Here is a 24,955-nt window from a genome sequence, read left to right as displayed (position 1 = left end):
CCTCAACTGCGGTGAGGCCCATCCTACCTTCTCCCGTGCGTGTGTCCATTACAAGCTTGAGGCAGCCGTCCTCAACTTGAAGCACCGGGAGCGTTTATCTTTTCCTGAGGCGAGGCGCCAGGTTCGCCGGCTCCCGCCTTATACTAATATCTCTTATGCTCGCGTGTTGCGCTCTTCCTCTCCTCGTCCTTCCCGCCTTCCTCAGACTCACAACCGTTTCCAGGCCTTGGACCCTGATGCGCCCACTGCCCCCTCCTCTGTCCCTTTGGGATCCTCCTCCTGGTCCTCTGTCTGGGGTTCCCCTTCCTTCTACCCGGTCTGTCGTGTCTTCTGTGTCTTCTTCCTCGTCCCCCTCCGATCCTCCTTCCCATCCTCTTCCTCCATCTATCGGCTCTCCCCGCCGCCTGTCGGTGCGGGCGGATGTCCATCGCTCTCCTAACGGCCGTCGTGTGTGCTCTCGTTCGGCTTCTCCTGTTGAGACACTGGAATCCGTTGCCCGGTACGTAGTTGCTGGGACACCGGTCTCTTTAAGTCAGAAGCGTAAGCCTGGCTCCTCTCCTTCCTCTTCCCCGGCGGGTAAGAAGGCTTCGCTTTCTTCCTCAGCTCCTCCTTCTGGCTCTGTTGCTCCTTCCCCTCCCGTTTCAGTGCTTGCGCCCCCTGTTCCTGCTATGGAGGTTTCTTTGGCCCCTGCTTCCCTTTCGGTTGCTGCTCTTGCTGGGGTGCGCTCCTCTCTTTCTACTCCCCCTCTTCCTGCTGCTGTCCTTGACTGCTCCTCTCCGTTGTCTCCTCCTCCTCCTCCTCCTCCTCCGGACCCTGCCCGCCCACCTCTGATCTGTTCTCCCGTTTCCTTCCCTCCGTCTTTGCTCAGTTTACCCATGCCCCCTAACCCTGACTTTGCTGACCCTGATCCCGACCCTGATATTCTTTAACGTGCTCTGTTGGTCTTTCGCCTTTGTTTCTTCCTTGTTCTCTGTTTTTGTCCTTTCTCTTCTCGTCGTTGTCCATTCTTCAATGGAACGTTCGAGGTTATTACGCCAATTTCCTCGAACTCCAACTTCTGGTTTCGCGGTTTTCGCCCCTTTGTGTCTGTCTCCAGGAGCCGATGCTTGGTGCTCGTCCTGGTCGTTTTCGTGGCTATTCCTTTCTCTCCCCCCCCCCAGCCATTGCTGGGGCTTCTAATTCTTCTGCTCTCTTGATTCGGGCTGATGTTCCCTTTGTTCCTTTACTTTTTCCTTCGCCTCTCCATTGTTCTGCTGCTCGTATCTTTGTGGGGAAATGGTACACAGTTTGTTCCATTTATCTCCCCCCGAGTGTCCCGCTCTCTCTTCCTGATTTGAAACACCTCCTAGACTCCTTGCCGGAGCCTGTGCTCCTGCTGGGTGACTTCAATTGTCGTCATTCTCTTTGGGGTGACGTTCTGACAAATACCCGGGGTCGCCTCCTTGAGCCGTTTCTCCTCTCTTCTTCCCTGTCTCTTCTGAATTCTGGTGAGCCCACTCATTTGGACTCTCGAACTCGCACCCTTTCTTGTCTTGATCTTTCTCTCTGCTCTTCTTCTCTTTACTTAGATTTCACATGGCAGGTTCTTGATGACCTCCATGGAAGTGATCATTTCCCCATCCTTGTTTCCTTTTTCTCTTTTCGCCCTTCCCTCTCTTTCCCTAGGTGGCAGTTTGCTAAGGCGGACTGGACCCTATTTTCCCTCAGTGCTACTCTCTCTGACCTCTCCCTTCTGCCCCTCTCTCGCGCTCTCCTCCTTTTTCATGACACTGTCTTCGACGCTGCCCTCCGCTCTATTCCTCGCTCTTCCTCTCGGGGTCCATGGAAGTGCGTTCCCTGGTGGAATGCGGACTGTGCTCGGGCTGTCCGCTGTAAGCGTGCAGCCTGGAAGAAGCACCGCCGTAGGCAGACGACCGATTCTTTTCTTTTCTTTCGGAAAGCGAGTGCGGTGGCCCGTAGGGCCATCCGTACGGCTAAACGTGAATGTTGGGCATCTTATGTCTCGACAATTACGTCCGAAACCCCTCTGGCCCAGATCTGGAAGCGTATCCGCAAGATAGCGGGTAAGTTCGTTCCCGATGTTTCACCGGTCCTTCACCTCCATGATACTCTTGTGGCGGACCCGTTGCAGGTCGCTTCCGAACTGGGTTCCCACTTTTCTTCTGTTAGCTCTGGTCTTCATCTTCCCCAATCTTTCCTTCTTCGTAAACCTGTCCTTGAGTCTCGTCCTTTAGATTTCTGCACTCATCTTCAGCTTCCCTATAATGATCCCTTCTCTCTCTCTGAACTTCGTTCTGCCCTGGCCCTCTGCGGTTCTACGGCGGCGGGCTCCGATGGTATTCATTATGAGATGCTTCGCCATCTCCCTCCGAGCACGTCTCAGTATTTACTGAGTCTGTATAATCGGATCTGGGAGTCGTCGTCAGTCCCTGAGGACTGGCTCGATGCCGTTGTCCTCCCTGTTCGCAAACCGGGGTCTCTGGGTACTTCCCCTAAGGACTTTCGCCCTATTGCTCTCACAAGTTGTGTCTGCAAACTCTTTGAACGTATGGTTAACGTTCGTCTGATGTGGTTCCTGGAACACCATCACCTCCTCTCCCCTTCTCAATTTGGTTTCCGCAAGTGCCGCAGCACGACAGATGTCCTGGTGAACTTGGAGGTCTATATTCGTACTGCTTTTGCTGCGAAGACCTCCGTTGTTGCCGTCCTTTTTGACCTAGAAAAGGCTTACGACACCACTTGGCGTTATCATATCCTATCTCAACTTCATTCTTTTGGCCTTCGTGGTCATCTCCCTCTCTTTCTCCGCAGCTTCCTCTCTCGTCGTTCCTTTCGGGTGCGCCTTGGTACCGCTCTCTCTCCCTCTTTTCAGCAATACGAAGGTGTGCCCCAGGGTAGTGTTCTGAGCACTACTCTTTTTCTGGTTGCCCTCAATGGTCTTCTTTCCTCTCTTCCTTCTGGTGTCTTCTCCGCTCTCTATGTCGATGATCTTACCCTTTGTTGTCAGGGTGATGATTCGCCTCTCCTTCAACGCCGGCTTCAACTTGCGATTGATGCCGTGTCGTCTTGGGCCACAGGTCATGGCTTCAAGTTCTCTACTTCTAAGACTTGTGCCATGACTTTTACGCGGAAACGGGTTGTTCTTCGTCCCTCTTTGTCACTTTATGGTCATCCCCTTGAATACAAAGATTCCGCGAAGCTTTTGGGGTTATTCCTTGACACTCGTTTGTCTTGGTCTCCCCATATCTCTTACCTCCGTGTTGAGTGCTCTAAGTCCCTTACCCTCCTTCGGGTCTTGTCCCATACTTCTTGGGGGGCAGATAGGCGCACTCTCCTTGCTTTACATTCCTCTCTCGTCCTGTCTAAGCTCGATTATGGTTGCCCTGCTTACTCGTCTGCTTCTCCTTCTACTCTTCGCCGTCTTGATGCTTTGCACCATACTGGGTTGCGCCTCAGTTCTGGTGCCTTTCGTTCGACTCCCGTCCTTAGCTTGTATGTTGACACTGGCTTGCTGTCTCTCCAGGACCGCCGTGATCGCTACTGTCTTCGCTATCTTGCGCGGTCCTTGCAACATCCTTCCTCTCGCCTCTGTCGTGCTTTAACTTTTACCCCTCCTGCGGTTCCTGTTCCTCTTCACCACCTCCCTCTTTCTGTCCGGTTATCTCGCCTACAGGATTCTCTTTCCGTTCGTATTTCTGATGTTTCTCCTCGTGTTGTTCCTTCTTTGCCCCCGTGGAGGGTCCCTCTTCCGCGGTTTTGTACATCCTTGACTCGTATCACTAAAGCTTTTACCCCTCCTACAATTCTAAAACGCCTTTTCCTCGAGCACTTTTCTTCTCACTCCCGCTCCGTTTCTGTCTTCACCGATGGGTCTAAGTCAGCGGACGGTGTTGGCTACTCTGTTGTTTTTCCTGATCGCACTTATATGTGTCGCTTGCCTCCGGAGACTAGCATCTTTACAGCGGAACTTTATGCTATTCTCTATGCTCTTCGTCTCCTGCTTTCTCGTTGTCAGTCTTCCTTTGTGGTTGTTGTTGACTCTCGTAGTGCCCTCATGGCTCTCGGGTGCTTTAATCCAGTTCATCCGGTAGTTGTCGAGATCCAGCATTGGCTGTTTCTCGTTCACAGTAAATTTAAGTCGGTTGAGTTTTGTTGGGTTCCCAGCCATATTGGCGTGTCTTTAAATGAGCGTGCGGATGCTGCCGCTAAGGAAGCTGTCCGCTCTTGTCCCATCTCTCGTAAAGGCATTCCGTATTCCGACTTTTACCCGGTTATCCATTCCTCAGTCCTTACCCGTTGGCAGGCTTCTTGGTTGTCTGTTACTGGTAACAAGCTACGTACTCTTAAATGTTGTGTTTCCTCGTGGCCGTCCTCCTTCCACCGTAACCGGCGGTGGGAAACAGCTCTGGCGAGGTTGCGTATTGGCCATACTCGCTTAACCCATGGTCACTTGATGGAGCGCCGCCCTGCTCCTTATTGTCCTAGTTGCATTGTCCCTCTTACGGTCGTGCATGTCCTTCTTGAATGTCCTGACTTCCAGGACGAGCGTGTGTCTTGCTTTCCGACCGCCCCTCGCGGTCACCTGTCCCTCGATAGAATTCTTGGTGACTCGGATACTTTTGATATCGTTCGCCTTATGCGTTTTTGTTCTCGTATTGGCATCCTTGGTGATATTTAGCGCCCTCTGATTATTTTGCGTATTTGATGGTGCTACATAGCCTTCCCGGTTTGGTGCCTTCTTTTGATAATTACTTACTTACTTGCTTCTTGGGTGGAAAGGGAGGGATTAAAACTGGAAAGGGTGTAACCTCCCACGGTGCAGGAAAGTGCCGTTGTTGTTTCTCTTGGTACAAATCATGAACCTGATACATTTTGAGTTGAGTTCCAGTTTTTGTTATCCATTTGGAACAATGCTGATCTTCAATAAAGAAATTCTGGAGGGCTTCTGTGCAAGGATTAGGATGAGTTAGCCTAAGCATTTTTATACCAATTTGACAGTTAATTTCAGTAACACGATCAACAACGCTCAGAATATTAAGTTCCTTTCTCATATTAAGTATCTTTGTGGTACGAGGGCACCCAAGGATTATCCTCAAGGCTTCGTTCTGCAATTTTTCAAGCCCTCCAAGCTTTCTTTCAGGCATCAAAACAAGCAGAGGTGCAGTATAATCCACTAAAGATCTGATGTATAATAGGACCCATTATCACCACACCAGAAATAAATATCTCTTTGATATCCCCAGGGTCAAACTTAATCTGTGTAAACACTCTATGCAAATTAAGGGACCTAGTTTATGGAACTCACTCCCTAGTGAATTGAAAAACTGTAAAACTTTTGCCTTATTTAAAAGCAAAACCAAAAAGTACCTAACTTCATCTTCTTAGTTTCCTACACTGAGCTTTAAATTTGCTCTGTACCTAGTGTTACCCAATCTCCTAATTTTTATGTAATTTCAAACAACCTTATCATTGTGTTCATTGCTGTCTTCTTTTATGTGCTAGCCATATGCTGTATTGTGACTACCAATTTTTGTCAACTACCATTCAAGCTGTCATTGCAACTAATCTTATATTGTTTCTGCTGTATTATGCCTACCAATTTTTTTGTCAACTACCATTCAAGCTGTCATTGCAATCAATCTTAGCTACCTATGTGCTTTAATATACTGTACCTACAATTTTCTCTCATCTTTTTTTTCATTTCATGTAATCTGTTATCATTTTTTGTCTATAATTTTGCAAGTATTTACCTCCTTAAAATTTTCTAAGATTAAGGACCTGCCCGAAACGCTGCGCGTGCTAGTGGCTTTACAAGACTGTAATTACCATATTTGTATCCTCACATTCCTTATGTACATTCTTGTATATGCATAAATAAATAAATAAATAAATAAATAAATGTATGCAAGGTACATCATTTTGACAATTCTGACATTGGCACCATAGCCTGAGTGATAACCTGCAACAGCCTTGAGAGCTCGGAGCCTCTCTTTATACTGACGACAGAGTCTGAATACAACAGGACCATACAGTGGCACCTCAAGGCCAAGGTATTTGAATCTGTTTACATAGTCGAGCTGGGAGCCATCAGACAGTTGCATCTTGCGAACAGCTCCTCCCTGCCTGGGTGGGCGCCGATTTAGTATCTTTGTTTTCTCTGCTGAGATAATTAAGCCTAGGTCCTGACATGAGTAATACAGAGTTAAGAGTGTTCTGCGTGTTAGCATACCCAGTGGTGTGTATCATTATATCATCAGCATAGCTAATGATGTGGACGTTGGGTTTGCTCGGTATAGAGTCTAACAGCGTGTTTATTAAGATATTAAATAAGGTAGGACTGAGGACACCACCCTGCGGGGTACCTAGTTCAAAGTATTTTGTTACACTCCTATGTCCCTGGAAAAATACAGATGACTTCCTGTTGGATAAGTAACCCCTGATCCAACAAAGAAGCCGACCACCAATATTCATTCTTGCAAGCTCACTCAAGATAACATGTCTATTTGCAATATCAAAGGCAGACTTAAGATCTAGGAAGGTGGTATATGACTTTTCAGTGTGCAGGGTAAGAGAGGTGGTGATGCAATGATGCACACTCCTTCCATGCATGAAGCCATATATCTGGGGGGATAGCATGGTTCTTATTCTATGGAGGAGACGGTTTAGGACCATTCTCTCGAATGTTTTGCAAATGCAGCTAGTAAGGGAAATTGGACGGAAAGCATTCTTGATTTGGCTTGGGAATTGGAATGATTATACTGTTGGTCCAAGAGATAGGAAGCTCCCCAGTAACATAGCTCATATTATACAGCTCAAGCAGGGGATTCCCTGATACTAAAGGGAGCAGACGCAATATGTCATAAGTGATACCATCTTCACCGGGGGATGTGGCTTTGCCTTTGTTTAGGGCCGCGAGTAATTCAAACTCAGTAAATGGCACGTTGCATTCATCTTCCTTGTGGAGCATGAAGTCAACGAGCCTCTCTCGATCTCCGTAACCAGCATTTAATCTAAACTGCATGTCTGGGGGAAGATTATTGAAGCTAGAGGGGGTTGCCCAAGCATCGACTAACTTGTTTGCTCTGTGTAGAGGGTGAGGGTGTGCTACTTGGCCGATCTTATCGCCTTTAATTCTTTTAATATCCTTCCATGCCTGGCTGAGGGGAGTGTGAGAGTTGAGACTGTTAACAAAAGTTTCCCAGTTATCTTGCCTGAGCTCTGTCATGCGCTCCCTCGCCTTGGCTAGGGCTTTCTGAAAGAGCTTGAGCATTGCTGGTGTACGTGTTTCCCTATATGCAAGCCCAACTCGTCTGGCAGTGCGTTTCAAAGTACGCAGTTTGGGGTCATTGTAATAGGCATGGCATTTATTACCTTTCATATCGTTCCGACTATTGGATGGTGCAGGGGGCCGACCTAAAGGGTCAGCAAACATCTGAATGCTCTGTACTAGACCGTCGTTAAATGTCTGGACTGTGGAGGGATCATAAGTGCTGTACCACTCTGACACATGAGCAACAAAGTCTTCACGTCGAGCAGGAGGAACACTGAGCCGTTTGCGTTTAAAAGTCCCACCGGGCAGGATGTTATTTCCTATACATGAAGTAGTCAATCTAGGGTGATGATCTGACAACAAATCTGTTACAATAGATGATGTGCACCAGACGTGAGAGACGTTGAAACCAACACAGAGGTCTAGAATGCCTCCACATATATGCGTGGGTTCAAGGTCACCCACAATCTGCACATCTTGGTGACTATTTAGTAGCGACAGCAGTTGATTCCCGTTACCGTTACTGAAGCGAGAGCCACCAATGTCCTTGTGTCTAGCATTGTAGTCACCAAGAATGATGGTTGGCTCTGCTTGAGCGCAGGCCGGAAGATCAATATAATTTAACTTTCCTGCTGGAGCATATTGATTAAATACATTGAGAACAGAGTTGTCCACATAGATCCTCACTCCATGATACTGTTGACCGGCAGTTTGTTTTTCTGGCAGAAGTTGATGGGGTAGGGATTGTTTGATGTATAGAATGCAAGAGTTACTGGATCTGAGGTTGTAAGAAACAAATGAGGGCAATTTCGGGGGTGAGGATCTTGCGGGAACTCTGCACTCCTGGAGACATACAATATCGATGTGTTCAGTTGTTACTTTGTGATGTAAATCTGAGAACCTTTTTTTGAGGGATGCAATGTTCCAGCTTAGGACGGATAACTTAGTTATTTGTGCATTTAAAGTCAGCATTATATATTGATATTATTAGTTCTCTTAATATATATTATCTATATACATATTATCTATTGCACTACGGTATAAGTCCAGGAACATTTCTTAGTTTATTACCAATGTCACACATTTGCATCCAATGGTCTAGTACAATTTGTCTGTCATTTCCAGCTATAGAGTCGTTTTGAACATACTTTAGCACAACTTTGGCAGTTAACCTGCGTGGAAGGGCTCCACTACACAAGGTTTCAAGATCACTAGAAGTTTCCCCTGATGGGCAAGCGAACACATTTTTGGAGGGTTCAGGGGTGGAAGGGGAGGGTTGGGAGTCATTGCTTACAAGTCCCCTCATACACGTGACCATCATCGAAATATCTCTGGTGGATTTTTTCTCATATTGGAGTTGCTCTTGCAGCCGCTCCGTTTGCTGCTGTGACTGCTGCTGGTGTTCCTGCAACCAGTCACGAAGGGCAACCACTGCTTGAACAGTGGAGCAACCCAAGGGCGAGGTGGTAGGGAGGCTGAGGTTGCGATCTGTCTCATTTTGATCCAGTTCCTTATCCCCCACTTCCAGTTGACTGTGGGGTCCAGCTGTGGATGGTGGTCTCACAGTAGGTGACATTATCCCAGAACCAGGAAGTGGCCACTCTACATCAGGGGAAGGCCCACCACTGGCAGAAGATGCAGCACCTGGTTCTTGTGGGGGAGCTGGGATGATGGCAGGAGTCTTCGGTCTGGCACCGGTCCCCTTGTGCACTTCGTAATTTAAACGTGGTGAGTTTGGCAACCAGCTGGAGCGAACATCACCTCCAGATGGCTCTGAACAGCGAGTGGGACTGATGGCAGCATTTGGCAACTGCTCTTCATGGTGGTGTGAAGGGTATGGCGAGTGTTGTGTCAACACCTCCGGGAGGCAGGTTCCTGGCACCTGACGGGCAGGCGCAGGTTGAACAGACACCTGTCGTCTGGCCCCGTGATGCACTTGGTGCTTGGCAGATGGTGAAGTATTTGGTATCCAGCTGCTACGAACACTACGTCCAGGTGGCTCTGCACAGGAATTAGAGCCGGCAGCTGTGCCTGGCAACCATCCTCCCGGGTGGGCGGGGCCGGGCACCTGGCCGTAAGCAGCTGGTCGCTTGACACAGTCAAGGTGCCAGTCTTGAACACCGCTCCTGCCACAGTTTATGCATTTTTCACTTACTGACTGCAGTTCCTTTATGAGTTTAAAACACACCTCAGATTTATGAGGTTCACCACACACGGCACAAAAAAAGTTTTTGCTTGTGCAGTACCTGGCTACATGACGTCCCCATCGTTGACACTTATAATACAATACAATACAATAGAATACAATTTTATTTAGGTAAGGTACATACATACAATAAATATTTACAAGGATTGTTTGACTTATAGGTAGAGCTAGTACATACAATGCCTAAAGCCACTATTACGCAAAGCGTTTCGGGCATGATAAACTTAAATGACAAGCTTAATACTAATTGAGCATAATGAGTAGAATGAAAACAAGAAATGAAAACATAGATGAAAAAGCAGCACAAATATAATTATGTCGAAACACAGCGCTCTTTAAAGAAAAAAACAGACATTGGTTGACAATAGAAGGGTAAGGTAGGTTACAGGGAATTTATTAGGTATAGCTTCGCTTTTAACTTAAACTGGTTGAGAGAGGTACAGTCTTTAACATGGTTGGGAAGGTCATTCCACATTCTGGGCCCCTTGATTTGTAGAGCATTTCTAGTTTGATTAAGTCGTACTCTAGGAATATCAAAACTGTATTTATTTCTGGTGTGATGCTCATGGGTTCTGATACAACCTTCTATGAAGCTTTTGAGATCAAGATTGGCATTATAGTTTAGCGTTTTATATATGTATAATACACATGATAATATCTGATCTTAGAAAGAATGCCCACAGTTTTTGAAACTTTTTTTGATATGTTTAGAATGTGTCCCTGGAAATTAAGCTTGTGGTCAATGAGAATGCCAAGGAATTTGCCATCTAATTTGTTACAAATTTGGGTATTGTTTATTTTGAGATTTATTTGATTAGAGGATTTATTGCCAAACAGAATATAGAAGGTTTTGTAAATGTTAAGAGTGAGTTTGTTGGCAGTTAGCCACAGATGGACTTTATTTAGCTCAGTATTTACTGTGGCATTTAGAGCAAGGGGATCAGGACTGGAGTAAATGAAGGTTGTGTCGTCAGCAAATAGAATTGGTTTGAGGTGTTGGGAGGCATTTGGAAGGTCATTAATGTAGATGAGAAAGAGGAGAGGGCCAAGTATGCTGCCCTGGGGAACACCAATGTTGATGGGTAGGGTGGGAGAAATTGTATTATTCACAGAAACATATTGGAGCCTGTCAGTAAGGTAGGATTTGAGGTATTGTAGGGAGTGTCCTCTGACTCCATAATGATGTAATTTAAGAAGAAGGTTTTGGTGGTTGACAGTATCAAAAGCTTTACGCAGGTCCACAAACAACCCAACAGGGAACTCATTTTTATCAAGAGCTGTATGAATCGAGTTAAGCATACTAATAAGTGCATCGTTAGTGCTTTTTTTGGGTCTGAAGCCATATTGGCAAGGGCTAAGTATATTGAGTTTGGCTAGATATGAGTAAAGCTGCTTATAGATTAGTTTTTCAAAAAATTTTGACAAGTTTGGCAGGATAGATATAGGTCTGTAGTTGTTAACATCTGTGAGATTACCACATTTGTGGACAGGCGTTACTCTCGCTTTTTTTAGAATATCTGGGAAGGTTTGGAGTTCAAGTGACTTGTTGAAGAGCAAAGCAATAGCAGGGGCTAAAGATCTGGAGGCTTTTTTGTAAATTAAAGTTGGTATCTCCTCAAGGGCACCAGGCTTGGTTTTAAGGGAAAGGATTATCTCATTGACGTCAGTGGAATTAATAGGATTTAGGTACGGAGACTGTGGATAGTTACCTGAAAGATAGTCATTAATGTCTGTACTGGAAGATGGAATATCATTTGCAAGGGATGAACCAATGGAAGAGAAGAACCTATTGAACTCAATAGCAGAATCAGAGGCTGAAAGCTGACCATCGTTATTAGACAGGAGAGTCGGTTTGTTATTTAAAGACTTCTTTGATCCCAATATTTGAGAAATTGTTCTCCAAGTTTGTTTAATGTTGCTCTTTATTTGGGTAAATTTATCTTCGTAGTATTTAGTTTTGGCTCGTCTAATTATCTTAGACAGCAATAATGAGTAATTCTTTGAGAATTCTTTGGAGACAATTCCTAACCTATACTTCTTCTCAAGGTCATGTTTTTTATTAATAGATTTAAGTATTCCCTTTGTAAGCCAGGGATTGTTAAGCCTTTTGGTTGTGACTTGTTTTGTAAGCATAGGACAGTGGGTATTATAAAGGCTAAGAGTTTTTTGAAGAAAAGATTGCACTGCTAGGTTGATGTCCACTATGTTACCTAACTCGGACTCCCAGTTGACATTATCAGCAGCAGTTATAAAATTGTCTATAGCAGTTTCATTGTGTAGTCTAAAACGTATCACTCTTGACTCAAGAGGTGGTTTGCTAATGTTAGTTAAGAGAAATGTGGGGTAATGATCTGTAGTGCTATCGGTGATTATACCTGAAGTAAGCGGAGAGGTTATGTTTGTCCAGATGTGATCGAGCGTCGTGGCAGTGCTATCAGTGATTCTAGTAGGTCTAGTGATTAAGGGTATGAGGAAGCAGGAATTCATACAGTTGAGGAAGCTAACAGCGTGGGGTGTTCAGGCTCGCAGAGGTCAATATTAAAGTCCCCTGCGATAATTAGGTGGTTTTTGTTCAGTCTGTTATCAAGTATTAGATTTCTAAGGTTTGAGTTGAATTCGGACACATCAGTGTTAGGAATTCTATAAACTGCACCCACAGTCAGGACAGACTCGGCACCCTTGACTCTGAAGCTGGCGAAGATATACTCCCCATAGCAGTCTCTGGTTCTAATTTCTTTTAAGCATGTTAGTTCTTGGTGGTAGTAAAGAGCAGTGCCACCACCTCTCTGAAGTTGACGACAGTTGTGAATTGCTGAGTAGTTAGGCATGTTAAAGAGCTGAGTAGTATCCTCTTTCAACCATGTTTCAGTAAGTATAATAAAAGAGAATTTGTTGTCAATAGCTTCAATCAAGGCACTAACATCATCGAAGTGTTTACCTAGGGATCTAACGTTCAAATTGATTACAGAGATATTGTGATTATGAGTTAATACATTGTTTACATCATGTGCTGCAAAATATCTGTAATTTAGATCATTAAAGTGATAATTGTCATAGATAGTGGATAAGAGGTTAAGTTCAGGGTCTATACTTGTCTGCATAAAAAAAGCTGATTGCAGGAAAAACAAGGGAAGAAAGGCAAATAACAAGGTAGAAATAAGCTATAAAATAGGGAAAAAGATGTACACAATACAGAACAAAGCAAACTCAAAAGGGGCTTACAGGGGTACAATGGAGTAAGGGAGTATGGCTAGGCTAGGCAACCTAGGTAATAAATGAGATTAACGAAAAAACATATAAACATGGACTATACAAAACACAAGATATAGAAATACAAAACAAAAATATAAACAAGACTAAGCAATACAAAAACAAATTGAGCAAAAATGAGGTAGATTGCTTACAAGTACTCTCAGGTACACTGTAAGTAACAATTTGCAATTTGAGATGCAGGCAAAGCCAGGGGTACAATGGAGTAAGGGAGCATGGCGAGGCTAGGCAACCTAGGTAATAAATGGAATCAAAGAAAAGTTGAATAATAAGCATAGGCAAATTTAAGCTAATGATTATTAACTATAAATAGTTCAGTTATGACTGTATAATTAATAAGACCTGAAGAACTATTTATGCACTCAATTAAATAATTTCAGTAAATGACTAGTTAAGAGTAAGTTAAAAATTAAGTCAGAAAATGAAACAATGAGACTTAGGAAACCTAGCCCCACTAGTTGACAGGGGGTTAATTAAGTTAATTCACTGGGAGTGATAATGAACTGAGACAGACCACATTGGGAGAGGAAAGCGTTGAGGTTCTCTTCTTTAGTAATTGTGAACATTTTGCCCTCTGCGGTTTTTCTCACCTTTATCAGTCCATCTCTAACGAAGCACTGATGAATCGCATCTGGGTTTTTTTGACGGATTTGACGCAGGCGGTAGAGGAGGTGCTGTCTGTTCCTAGTCAAGCACTCGTTGATGTATAATCCCTTCCGTTGGGCTACAGCTGTCCGGACTAGATTGGATTTCTGATTAGACTAGATTGATTTTAGACGTGATTAGACTAGATTGGATTTCGTGAACTGGGAAGACAGCTACGAGGGGGAGGGTTGTAGAGGGCAATGTTATAGTGCCGACCTAGAGCTGCTCTAGAGTAAATTCTGTCCGGTATAGGCGTGATACCCTTAAAAAGATTCATAGAAAACACCGACCTTACCTAACCTACTTAGTATGTTAAGATAAGCATCTTATTGCTTCGTAATTACAATTATTACCTAACCTATAATAGGTATAGGTTAAGTAATAATTGTAATTACGAAGCAATAAGATGCTTATCTTAAGATACTAACAAGGTTAGGTAAGGTCGGTGTTTTCTATGAATCTTTTTAAGGGTATCTATTATGTTAAGTATGTCACCTATGCACATATTTAATAAGTCAATATTGACTTATTAAATTTGCGAGAACGGGTTGGGCACCTTTCCATGTGGCAGCTATGAGTCCATTTCTCTGACGTTTAGAGTTTACGATATTTTCATCACAAAGATATTCAGGCTTAATGAGTTTATTAACATTGAATATGACAATGCTTACTTTTGGACGCCTAGGTGCTGCATTTTTCATCTTAATGCCTGCATTCTCTGTGTTTAGCAACACATTTACAAAAGCACTGTCGTTTGTAACGAAGACATAGTCACTTTCATCTCTAGGTAACTTAATGACCTTATCATAATGTGCCTCAGAGGCTTCACAAAAACCACTGCACTTTTCCGTCTACTGTGGTTCCCAGAGGAAAATCTAGCCGTACATGTTTGGCAGCAGCCGAATTTGGTGGGTTTGATCGTGCCCTTCTCAACTGCTTACGGCGCTGACTATTTACTCATTTGCACCGTGAATCCCTCATCATCTGCACCGCCTTCTGATGTGTCGTGGGGGACCACTGAGGAGGTGGCACCATCATTAGAAAACAATTGACGACCGTGCGATGGGTCCACAAAGTCACTATCTGGCAACGGCGATGTGCTGCCCGGCACCTTATCCGGGGCAGTTGCCATGGCGTTAAAGACACAACACCTATATGCAGAGTATTACGGTACACTCGCTCCACAGTGAACCACAAAGAAGCACTTCAACATATGGCCTATTCACAGGGTGTAAGGGGCCGCCAACCATCAAACAACATCAGCAGAAATCAGTTGTCCTCAAGCTAGAGGAGGAGCAGGCAGGATGTATCCATCCTCCTGTTTGACATAGGCCTAGGCCTAAGGTCTAGTCTTCAGTGCGCCAAGTAGATCAGCTACAGAGGCACTAAGTGTGCACCGCCCCTCCTACCAACTGTGGTAGGCCCTAGACGTGTGGATTGGCCAGAAATTAAGGCAGCAATTGTTAATGTGGCAATATCGAGGCCTGCTGAGGGGAAGTTGTGAGGTAAGAGTTCTGACGTAGGTTGGGTCGCCTCGCGGTACCTGAAGCCTGGGGCCCCACGCGCGTGAAAAATAGCCTTTGTGCCCTCCCTACCCAAGGTCGTGGTCTGTGTGCGCGACTAGTGTGTTTACACAAGAGACTGCCAGGGCACACCATAGAGTACCCCTACGCTACGTGTGAGTGTAAACCTTGTGCCTTGTAGGTGTATATATGTACATGTGTGCGTACGTAGGACAGAGTGCAGTGTTGAAGACATACCACCCAACAACACATGAAGTGAGCCGCAGCAAATAGATGGTTGCTGACACGAGAAGTAAGACTTCTAAGAGACAACAACAACAAGTGACCATGGCTGGTGTACCCGGGAACCATAACGACCCCCATCCCCGCCAGGGGCCCCTGGGTGATGGTCCACACCCGGGGCCCTCCGGTCGGGATCCCAGCCCTGGGCCCTCCAACAGTACTGATACAGGAGACTCTACAATAGACGATGAAGGTTTCCAAGTAGTCCAAGGTAGAAGAGGCAGGAAACGGGATAAGTCACGGCGACAGGATGAGCAGCAACAGCAACCTCAGCAACAACAACAACAACAACAACAACAACAACGACGACGACACGACGAAGACAGTGAGTGGCACACCCTAATCTTTCCTGCAGGGGTAATGACAGCATCAGAGAAGTTTAGATGGATTATTGAGGCCGCCCGCGCCCACAGAGGAAAGTATTGTATAGAGAGCAGGTGTGTAGGTGGCAATGTTAGTGCACGGGTGCAGGGTTACAGTGCCCTGAAGTACTTCACAGAGACCAGTCTCGAGTATCTAGGTAAGAATGTCAAATTATTAGAAGCAAACCCACAGACAAGACAAACTAAAATTATAATTAAGAACTATAGCATTCATGTTGACGTGGAATATCTCAAGGACTATACCGAGATTGTTTGGGTCGAGCGCAACACTGGACCAGGGGGACTGCCCAAAAATCAAGCAATTGCTATGTGGAAGGGAGAGCTGCCCCAAGTCATTAAAATGCCAGGCATGAGGGCGTGCAAAGTGGAGAGGTATATTGGCAGTCCGTCCTTGTGTGGCAACTGTCAACGGTGGGATCACAGAACGTGGCAATGTGATCGCCCAATTAGGTGTGGGTGTTGCAGTGGCTCTCACGACACCAAGCAGTGTCTGGACAAGCTTAAACAGGGTGGGGGTAGCGGGGTAATACCTAAATGTGTCAACTGCAAGCAGGCCCACCATGCCTGGAACAGATATTGCAGCAGGAGGCCTGACTGGCAGGGCTTGAGAAGGACGCCGACGCAGACGCAGACAGCAGGTGGACCAGTAAACAGGGGCGGGAATGGCTCCGTGAACAGTACCACAGCAAGCCAGGGTCCAGCCTCCAGTAGGCAGACACCAGCCTGGGGTAGTGGTGGAGTGACCCACCACCACCCCGCACAGGCCCAACCAGACCCCATTTCTCTCACAAACCCACTTACCTCAACCCCACTCACTAACCCCAACCTCATCTCCCTCACTAACCCCAACCCTACCCCACCCAACAACACCATTCCTGCCTCATCACCCATACCCCCTAACGCCTCCCAGTCAACCAGCCCTTCCGCCTCTCAGGCGACCCTCCCTTCCCCCCACCCTACCACTCCCCCTCCCCACTCACCAGTCAACACCTCACTGGGTCCAGATAAAACAATGCCGCCCGGTATGGAAGCAATGATTACCCACATGATAAAAAATCACCCACTCATGCAAGAACTAATAAGCAAGCAAAATAAACTTGAGAATATCCTATGTACAATCCAGAAGACCCAGGAGGACATACTTCACATTCTGCAGGGCCTGAAGTTGCCTCAGGCGAGTTCAGCAGGTTGCAACTTGGTGCATGGGGATGCAACACGAGCCACGGCACATAACAGCAGACTCAGTGCTACCCAAGTGAACTCAGTGCGACCCAGTGAACACACCACCACCAGTGAACACAACAGCACCACCAGTGAACACAACACCACCAACAGCACCACCAGTGAACACAACACCACCAGTGAACACAACACCACCAACAGCACCACCAGTGAACGCAACACCACCAGTGAAGACAACAGCACCACCAGTGAACACAACGACACTAGTGTACACAACACCACTGACCACTGGCATACAAACAGTACCACCAGCACATGACGGTGGTGCAACACCACATACAACACCACCAGTGAACACACTCTCACCAGCAACAACACCACACACAGTACATCTGATGACCAACACCTCCACAATGGATAACCACGCTGAAGAAAGTCTCACTATCCTACAATGGAACTGCAATGGCGTTCGCAATAGAATTAATGACATCATACAATACGCTCGTGAACACCAAACTGACGTCATAGTGCTACAGGAGACAATGGTAGGTGATGACTTCAACCCAAGGTTCAGCGGTTATCGCAAGTTCTCCCTGCCACATGGGGAAAGAAAACGGGGTCTCATCACTTATGTAAATAACAACATTCCCGCACAGATTATTGATGACCTGCACATAGGGGATGAGTTTGAATCACTGGGAGTAACCCTTTACTTAAACAATAATGCTCTACATATAATCAACCTATATGTGCCACAGAGTAAACTTGACCTTGACGCACTGCCTGAGTTTGTTAATGAAGAACCTACCCTGCTGGTTGGTGACCTGAATGCCAGACACCCACACTTTGGTGCCAACTGTCATCAGCCCAATGTCAATGGACGGAAACTGTCACTCTTTGTCAGGGGAAGTGAAAACCTTAGGGTCCTGGGTGATGAACAGCCAACTCACCTCAGAGGAGGAAGATTAGATTATGCTCTCCTGCTGAATGCACAGGACACGGATGCCAGTACACACATTGTGCACAGTTTATGTAGTGACCATTGGGCACTGATTACCACCGTCGACATGAGCAAGAGAAGGAAAGAGACAAATAAAAGAAAAAGGTTATCACTCGGACCAGATATGAGGCCGCACTTCATAAACAGGATGAGTGACTGGTTCACGGAATACCAAATCCCAGAAGACATTAACACATTTGTTGATGACCTTAACCACCAAATTGAGAGCTGTCTAAGAGTTCCGCGCCGTACGCCTGGGCGAAGTAACCCTCAGAGGAAGAAAATAAAATGGTATGAGAATGATTACATAAAGATGCTTAACGCAAATGTGCGAGACATGAGTAGAGAGTACCGGAGACATCCCACTGAAAGTAACCAAGAGTTGTTTAAGACAGTGTGTCAAGTAGCCAGGGAAGAGAAGATTAAAGAGCGGGAAAGACAATGGCTTGAGTTCACTAGCTCTATTGGACGGGAAACATCTGCAAGACAAGTGTGGGCAAAAATTCAGATAGCTAAGGGGGGCAGAGCCCGGCCTGCGGCTCACAAAGACCCCCAGGGTAAGGCTGAGGAACTAATTCACAAGTGGAGTGATGCAGCATCCTCCTCCTCCCTCCCTGCAGAAATCAGCAGGGAACAGCTCCTGCGACATGATGACAGAAGAATTAGGATAACAAGAGCACTGTCTAGTGATGACGAGTATGGGGAACCAATCACAGCCCAAGAAGTAAGGGGCGCTATGAAAAAGGGTAAAAGTACAGCACCTGGTGAAGATGGCGTCACCTACGACATACTCAATGCACTGTGTGCAGTGTCTGGGAATCCACTACTCCACCTGTTTAACAAGTCATTCCTAAGTGGAGTGTTGCCCACACAATGGAAACACGCAATAATTATTCCCATACCGAAGCCTAATGACCCTGGTAATTACAGACCTATCAGCCTCGTGTCATGCACTTGCAAAATGCTTGAAAGGATCATCCTAAACCGACTGTTGCACAAAATAGGCAGGTTAGGGGAGGGGGTCAATGGATTTGTTAAAGGACGGAGCACAGCAAATTGTATAGTTAATTACTTGGTTAATGACACGGCTAGGTACTCTGTATTTGTTGACATCAAAGGAGCCTTCGACAAAGCACAGGGGATTGCGATCCTGGACGAGCTTGCATGCATGGGTGTCAAGGGGAGACTCATGAAATGGGTTGAAGACTACCTCACAGGAAGGGAAGCCAAGGTTTGCTTCAATGGAGCAGTCTCCAGAACAATGAGTATGGAACTCGGGACCCCCCAAGGCGGAGTCTTAAGCCCTACACTATTCAATGTACTTATGAACGCCATTGCAAATATTGATTTTCCGGAAGGAACACAACAAGTGGGATATGCAGATGATGTCCTAATACAAGCTCCCACCTTGGGAAAAATTGAACAGTCCATTGAACTCCTCGGAAGGAAATGTATTGAGCTCGGTTTCACTCTCTCCACAAACAAGACGAAGGCATACTCCCATCACAAGCGGAGAGCAAATGAAGAACTGCAAATTAATGGTGTAACACTTGAATGGGTTGACCACTACCGGTACCTTGGCGTCACTGTCGGCTCTAACAAGGGAAAGAAAGAGGAGCTCAATCAACTCATAGGAACATGCAAAAGTCGACTCAAGGCACTGAAAGCTATGACCTGGAATGGACATGGAGCCTCAATTGCCGTGCTCAAAATGATGCACACAGCCTATGTGCGCTCCGTCATAGACTATGCCGCACCAGTACTGTGCACCTACTCCCAAACCGATATGAAAAGGCTTGAAAGCATTCAAAATGAAGCCATGACAATCATTCTTGGAGTCCCAAGAACTGCCAAAACGTCTAATCTACGAGAGGAGTTGTCCCTTCCCAGTATTAAAAGCAGAATTCAGGAGCTGAATGCTAAGCTTGCAATTAGGATAGCCAGAGATCCCCATTACAATGATATTGCCAAGAAAAAACTGAGCTCTGTGCTACTTTCAGGGGGAAACAGGAGAAGCAAAAAATGGCATCACAGAGCAGTCTGCTACCTTGAAGAGCTTCACCTGCTTGAGCAAGCCCGTGAGCTCCTGCCTGTAGAGAGGTTACCTCCCTGGGAGGATGACTCATGCAAGATCATCATCAATGAAATGGCAATGAAAAAATCCAACATGATACCACAAGAAATGAGGCACAAGTATCTCGAGGACATTTATAAAGAAGCCGGAGATGAACTAGATCAAATCTACACTGACGGGTCATCTAATCCTATCAATGGCAGGGCTGGTGCAGCATACACGGTAATCAAGGATAATACCTTCCAACGCAGAAATGAAGAAAAAGCACGTATTGAGAACTATGCCTCTTCAACGCAAGCAGAGCTAACTGCCATTGTTATGGCGTTAAGGTTTCTTGAACGGAACACTAATGGTGCAGTGATTTGCACCGATTCAAAAGCAGCACTGCAAAGCCTAAGTAAAAATCAGGCAGAAAATCTTGCAATAGTCGCTGAAATCAAGAGAGCTGTGAGAGTACTTACCAATCAGGGAAGAGTCATCAAGTTTCTGTGGATCCCCTCCCATGTTGGAATATGTGGGAATGAACGAGCAGATGTGCTGGCTGCTGAAGGCGCTGAAGGAGACCATATTGAATACTTCATACCCAAGACTCAACTACAAATTAGAAGTATTATCAGGCAACATCACCGTGACAAGGTAACTGAGGAAAGGAGGATAGAAGCACAAACCAGTGAATCTGTACGATGGTACAACATGGTTGCAGCTGGCAATCCCAATCAGTATGGCCGAAGAGGAGGACGACGAGTGAGAGAATCTGTAATAGCGAGAATCCGTCTTGGATACAAATATCCATGGAGATTTGGAATGGAAACAACAGTTGATCAGCGAAGTTGCAGAATCTGTGGTGAGAGTGATGGACACCGCCTTGACCACTATCTACGTGAATGTGAACACCTCAGAGACATTAGGAATAACTGTAGAATAATAAACCCCACATTGTTTGAGTTAGGAAAACACTATTTGTCAAATATTGATACTGTTCTTAAAAGATTTCCCCATTTTGCACCCGCAAGATAACGTAAGCTTTTAAGGGTTGATAAATGTTAATCTTCTTGTTTGAGGAGCTGTTCACTTGAGACAGTTAAGCAAGTCCCAGCTGTGTCTGGGTACAAGTGACAGGATGAACAACCCAGCGGGTTTTCTTCCTATTGGGGAGTGTTGTACATTCTGCTATGGCGGTATGTTCACTCACAAGATGAGTGGCGCTGCCCAATAAACTCGCCCCTCGGGGCAAAATTTAAAAAATTTAAAATCAGCAGAAATAATTAAATCGGCCAGCCTGCATATATGAGGCTCCACTATTTTCAAGGTCACAGCGCACCTTGCAGGTTGGCGCGGAAAAATTTGAAGTTGGTGTTACATGCATAAGTATCTGCTTAACAGATACTTAACACTCGACAAAAACTTGACATGCACAGGCAACAAACCGTAGTACTTGAGAGCTGGCGGAGAGATGTGCAAGAAGCATATTGATCATGAAGGTGTTCCTGGCACCATATCCTCATTCCCTGGCCGGGCGAGATGCTAGGCCTAACAGAGCGTGCCACACCAGTGCCCTTACACTTTGTATATTCACACAGTTTTGTAATTAAAGTTTCAAACCATACTCAATCGTCACAGCACTATTTCACATCAACTAATGTAGAAGTGGGAGAGTTAATGCATGACTCAAAGTATCTCCACTGAACTGAGGCTGCATTGTTTCGTGGTCACTAACGTCTTCGATCGAAGAACAAGGCAAACACGGCTCAGCGGTAGTATGACGCAAGAGCTATTGTCGTGTACCTGATACACGTGTGGTTTAGGCCCAACAGGCGAGTGAGGAGGGGACGCCTGAGGCCTGATCAACAGCCTTCCCCTCGCGGGTCAGCAACACAGCTACAAATGCCACTTGTAATTCACCAATGCAGGTGATAACCAGGTTTCAGACACACCTGGTGTGTATGTGTGTGTCCCAGATTGGTTATCAGGCTTCGTAACTGTCGGAGGTACAATTACACCCACGATAACGAGTGCAAACGCAGGGGAGGACCCTCAAACGTCCGTCCCCTACGCTGCCTATGACACGACTGGTAAGCATTGATGAGTACCTTTTACCTATTTCCTTTGAAACTAGGCCAATCCTAAGTTTCTTTTCATATTCATGTTTCTTGTTGATTGAGTTGAGGATACCACTTGTGAGCCATGGATTGTTTAATCTTTTTTGTCAGGTACTTGCTTGGTAAGAAGGGGACAATGAAGGTTGTAGAGGCTTAGAGTTTTGGAGAGGAAGAAGTTAGCTAATGATTTATATCCTGGGTATTATTGAATTCAGAATCCCAATTAATATTGTGAAGTGCATTTGTAAGATTGCCTAAAGCTGATTCACTGTGTAGCCTAAATGAAAGTTTCTTGCTTTTTGGTGGTGTAATGTCCATGTTCGCTATGAGAAAGGTAGGATAGTGGTCAGTTGTTCTGTCGTAGATTATACCAGATACAAGGGGAGCTGTTATGTTTGTCCATATGTGGTCCAAGGTAGTGGCTGATGTTTGAGTGACTCGGGTAGGTTTGGTGATTGTGGGAATTAGCATACAGGAGTTCATGCTGTTAAGGAAATAGTCAACTTGAGAGCAATTTTGTTGACCCAGGTCAATATTAAAGTCTCCTCCCAGAATGATGTGGTTTTTGTTGAGATTGTTGTTTCTGCGGTTGAAAGAAAACGCTCACAGAGTGGGACTTAATTTATTTTTATAATAATAATAATAATTAATTATTTATTAAATACAAATAATTAATTAATAATCATAAGTGATTAAGTAATTGATAATCCTTAAATGAAGAAGCATACTAGCTCATTATAACGAATAAATAGATAATTAAAGTGAATAATTAATTATGGTGACTAATAATGATTAGTGGATAACCATAAATTATTATACTGAAATACAATACAATACAATACAATACAATTTTATTTAGGTAAGGTACATACATACAAAAAATATTTACAAGGATTGTTTGACTTATAGGTAAAGCTAGTACATACAATGCCTAAAGCCACTATTACGCAAAGCGTTTCGGGCATGATAAACTTAAATGACAAGCTTAATACTAATTGAGCATAATGAGTAGAATGAAAACAAGAAATGAAAACAATATTAATGAAATAATATTAATGGATAGCCGTTATAATGATGATTAAATCAAATACAGTGAAGTGACATCTGTAATTAGTTTTGGGGGTTCACTTTAAGATTCCTTAGGTTATCTGAGAAAGAAGCTATGTTAGTGTTGGGAAATCTATAGATGGCTCCAATAGTCAAAGAGGATTTAAGGGATTTAATTGTTAACTGAGCAAAAGTATATTCACAGTAGTAGTCTCTGTCGCTAATGACACTGTTGCAGATAAATGTATCTCGGTAATATATAGCTGTGCCACCACCTTTTTTGTTAGGCCTACAGTTAGGAATGGCTTTATAATCAGCTAAGTTGTAGAGTTGGGTATAGTCTTTATTTAGCCAAGTTTCTGTTAAAATAATGAACGATAAGTTAGTACCTAGTGCTGTGAGTAATGCATTTATATCGTCAAAATGTTTACCAAGGGATCTAACATTTTGGTGGTAAACTGATAAGCAGGTGCTATTTTGGAGTTTGATGATAGATGGAATTACTGGTGTCAATTTCACTTTGCCTCAGATCTACAAGATCTTGTTGAAGTTCTCGGTGTACTGTTGCTCTCAGATTGCTCATTGACAATCCAAGGTTACACTCAACGGCTCCTTTAAAGGCAGATTCTTTGGCTAACTTATCAGCTTTATCATGCATTCGGAGGCCAACATGAGATGGAGACCACATGAAATGGACTCTGTTACCATCCTTAATAATTTTGTTGTATTTGTGTCTAGCTTCGGACACGAGCATGTAAAGTAGAGCTGGAAAAAATCAAGGCATGTGGGGGGGGGGGGGACGTTCAACAAGCCGCCGGCTTCCTGTCCTTATCGAGGCCACTAGTTTTAGTGGCACAAAGGTAAATCAAACAGTCTGCTTATAACTCAGTATGTGTGTATACACTTTTACCTAGATCAAATAATTATTTTTCATTTATAAAGCCCAGTAGCCTCAGAAATATATATACACTATTGATTGACTGTTGAGAGGCGGGACCAAAGAGCCAAAGCTCAACCTCCGTAAACACAACTAGGTGAGTACCACTAAATGAGTTTCCATATGCTAGCTTTGGAGGTTTGGATGATTTACATAATTGTGTAAACCCGTTAATTTAACAATGCATCTCGGGTGGGAAGCGACTCGTGCTGTATGGGCGGGTGAGCTGCACATTCGAATGTGCACTAAACACATCTAATTACTGCTCTAACCATAATAGCGGCCCGCCACTCCTGTTACTCGTAGTTAATATTACTTTGAACATTCTTCCCCAAGTCTTTCACTTATTTACTTGATAAATGTGGAAAAATTGTGACGTGAACGCGTAGCGCTTAACAAATAACAACAAACAGGAGTGTGGGCGGCTGGGCCTATTTGCCTCCCGTACACTGATTCTCCCTAGGCTGTGCCTCATTCTGGGCCTCATCCTGGGCTCTGTGTATTACCCTGGGCTCTGTGTATCACCCTGGGCTCTGTGCATCAACCTGGGCTCCGTACCTCACTCTGGGTCCTAAACCCAAGGCTCTGTGCCTCACTGCGCCTTAAACCCTGGATTCAGGCCTTAATCCCTGGGCTCTGGGCCTTAAACGCCTGGGGCTCTGGGGCTCACTTTGGGTTCTGTGACTTAATCTGGGCTTCATCCTGTGCCTGAACCCCTGGGCTCTGCTCCTGACCCTGGGCTCTGCACCTCACTCTAGGACCCCGTGTGCTGTGCTCTCAGTACAAGGTTCATGTGAAGACAACATTCACCAGGCGTTGTCATAAGGTAGGTGGTGCAGGTACTGCAAATGGTCCCTTAAAATAAGCCTATCCAAATCAAGGTAGAATTAACCTACTTAACCATTTGGCAGCAGCCATGGAAAAATGGTCATACCTGCCTATGCGCAAAAAAATATAACAATTAAAAAAGTAATCTTTCAATATAGAATTATTAATTTGTATTCAAAATGTAAGAAAAATAAAAATAAGTGAATATT

The sequence above is a fragment of the Procambarus clarkii genome, chromosome 12 (genome assembly GCF_040958095.1).
Source record: "Procambarus clarkii isolate CNS0578487 chromosome 12, FALCON_Pclarkii_2.0, whole genome shotgun sequence".
NCBI classification, from domain to species: Eukaryota; Metazoa; Arthropoda; class Malacostraca; order Decapoda; family Cambaridae; genus Procambarus; species Procambarus clarkii.
This window is presented reverse-complemented; position numbering follows the sequence as displayed.